Here is a 3,038-nt window from a genome sequence, read left to right as displayed (position 1 = left end):
ATACTCAATAAGCTTTAATTCTATATCTCATTCACCATTTAATTCCATCTCTACAATTTTTAGTGATTTTTCAAAACCAAGTCACTGCTACTATTTCCTAATTGTTCCATGGCCAACTCTTACTCCATAATTTCTTTGCATCAAACCTGATTTAGGCATACATAATACCAAATCATGTTCTTATTTAGCTATATCATAAGCTAATCATTACCAAGTATTCACATGCCATTCTTTAATCATATCATAAGGACATACACACAAAATAGCCAAGTCCCTATACATGCCATAACTTAAAGTATTTCTGGTCACAAAATACTGAGATAGCTCGTTGATAGTGTGAGGCGATCTTCGATATCTTTTTGATTTTCTGAGTTGGCTTTGAGATACTATAAAAAAGAGAGAAAATAAATGGAGTAAGCGTAAAGCTTAGTAAGTTTGCATGTAAATAAATAACAACATTCTAAATGAATTATCAAGATAACCTGAACCTTTCGAACATGGAGTTATCTTACCTTCCCTTTGGTACACTCTTGAATTTTTCGTTGAACCATTTGGAATACTAAGGATACACGGGTACCTTTCCTTTTTAAACTTACCATTGCCATGTCTTGACATGGTCTTACGTGGTATCCTTGCCTTATGAACTCACCATTGCCATGCCTTGGCATGGTCTTACATGGGATCTTTGCCTTATAGTAGTTTATCAATGCCACGTCTAAACATGGTCTTACATGATTTCCTTGCCTTGGCATGGTCTTACTTGGTATCCTTAAACCCTAATGTCATGACATTTGTATCCTACACATTCCTAATGTTCAACCGGGACTTTTAAATATCATTTCTCCGTCAATTCTTGCTTGAATCATCAAGGAATAAATTTACAAAATAAATATATAGATGCTGAAAAATAACATCATTAATTATAAATAATAAAACATTGCATTTATTTACCGCAAACTTACCTCGATAAAAATACGATCAAATATTTTGATTTAGTCCTCAACCTTTTCTTTCCTCAGTTTAACCCTGAATTTCGTTCTTCTTGATCTATAATAGAAATTTTAACTTATTTAATATTCACATTTATCAAAACAATCCTTAACTCTAACTTTGGCAAATTTATGATTTTGCCCCTAAACTTTTGCATATTTACACTTTTTTCCCAAGGCTCGGAAATGAGAATTTATCCCTAATTCTTATGTTTTATGACATACTGATCATTTATTTACCTACGGTAACCTCAAATTCCCACTTTAACATGTACTTATGACCATTAGGTATTTTTACCGATTATGTCGTTTTTCTCGTTTTCGCTTAAAATCGCTTAGCTCAAGTCGTTTAACATAATTTCAAGCTTCATATTCTACCATAAAACATCAAAACAAACACACTTCACCTATGGGTAGTTTTCCAAATATGAACCCCAGGTTAAATTATTGCTAAAATAAGTTAAATCAAGTTACCGGGACTTCAAAAACGTAAAGAACATTAAAAAAACAGGGCTTGAAATCACTTACTATGAAGCTTGGAAGCTTGAAAAAACCCTAGCTATGAAGAACCCTTGAAATTTCGGCCTAATGAAGAAGATGGACAAATTTTGCCATCTTTTTCCCTTTTTTAATCTTTTAATTACCAAATGACTAAAATACCCTTCATTAAAACTTTAGTTATTTTTATCTATGTATGTCCACTTTTGTCCAAGAAAACGTAATGGTCTATTTACCATTTAAGGACCTCTACTTCAATTATACTCTTCAATTTAATCCTTTAGCATCTAAAACTCATATTTATCAACTTTTGCAATTAAGCCCTTGTAGGTAAATTAAGCATGCTATCTATAAAATTTACCATCAATACTCTAACACATGCATCTAATCATTCGGTAAATTATAAAATTAATCGAAATAAACTTTTCTATCTCAGATTCGTGGTTTTGCAACCACTGTTGCGTTTAGGCCTTATTTTGGGATGTTACATTTTTCCCCCTTTAGGGATTTTCATCCTCGAAAATCTTACCTATGAAAGGATTTGGATACTATTTTCTTATAACCTCTTCAGGCTCCCATGTAGCCTCGTCTACCCTATGCCTATTCCATAATATTTTCAGAAGTACAATAGTTTTTTTCCTTAGTTGCTTGACCTTTCGAGCTAAAATCTTTACCGGTTCTTCACCGTAAGTCATATCTTGCTGAATCTCAACCTCTATTGTGAAATCACATGTGAAGGATCAAAACGATAACGACGTAACATGGACACATGGAACACATTATGGATCTTCTTTAACTCTGGCGGCAAAGCTAACCGATATGCTAATGGTCCAACTCTTTCAGTCACCTCAAAAGGTCCAATAAAACATGGACTTAGTTTGCCTTTCTTGCCAAATCTAAAGACTTTCTTCCACGAGGATACTTTCAAGAACACTTTGTCACCAACTTGATACTCAATCTCTTTTCTTTTCAAGTCTGCATAAGACTTCTGTCTATCTGAAGCTACTTTTGAGCAATCTCTGATAACTTTCACTTTCTCTTTAGTTTCTTTAACTAAATCAACCCTGTAACACCCCGTACCCGAGACCGTCGCCGGGGTCGGACACGAGGGGTTAACAGACTCCGTTCACTTAATTTCACCGTTCATAAATAAAAAAATTTTCCAGACAGCTGGCTAACTGTGTCACTGTCACCTTAAAAATCATATCTTGAGTTCTACAACTCGAAAATCAGTTTCGTGATTTTTTCCTGAAACTAGACTCATATATCCATCTAAAAAATTTTTTCTAGAATTTTTGGTCGGGCCAATTAGTACAGTTTATTAGTTAAAGTCTCCCCTGTTCCAGGGTGTGACTACACTGACCTTCATGCATTACGACCTGGATATCTCCCTGTACAGGGCTTCAATATTGATGCCGTTTGTTTCTATAGAAACTAGACTCAAAAATAAATCTATAAATATATGGCATGACTTCTAAATGTCTCGGGTTAATTTATAATGAATTTCCAAAGTCGGAACAGGGAATCCAGAAACCGTTCTGGCCCTGTTTC

The sequence above is a fragment of the Gossypium arboreum genome, chromosome 3, assembly GCF_025698485.1.
Source record: "Gossypium arboreum isolate Shixiya-1 chromosome 3, ASM2569848v2, whole genome shotgun sequence".
NCBI lineage: Eukaryota > Viridiplantae > Streptophyta > Magnoliopsida > Malvales > Malvaceae > Gossypium > Gossypium arboreum.
This window is presented reverse-complemented; position numbering follows the sequence as displayed.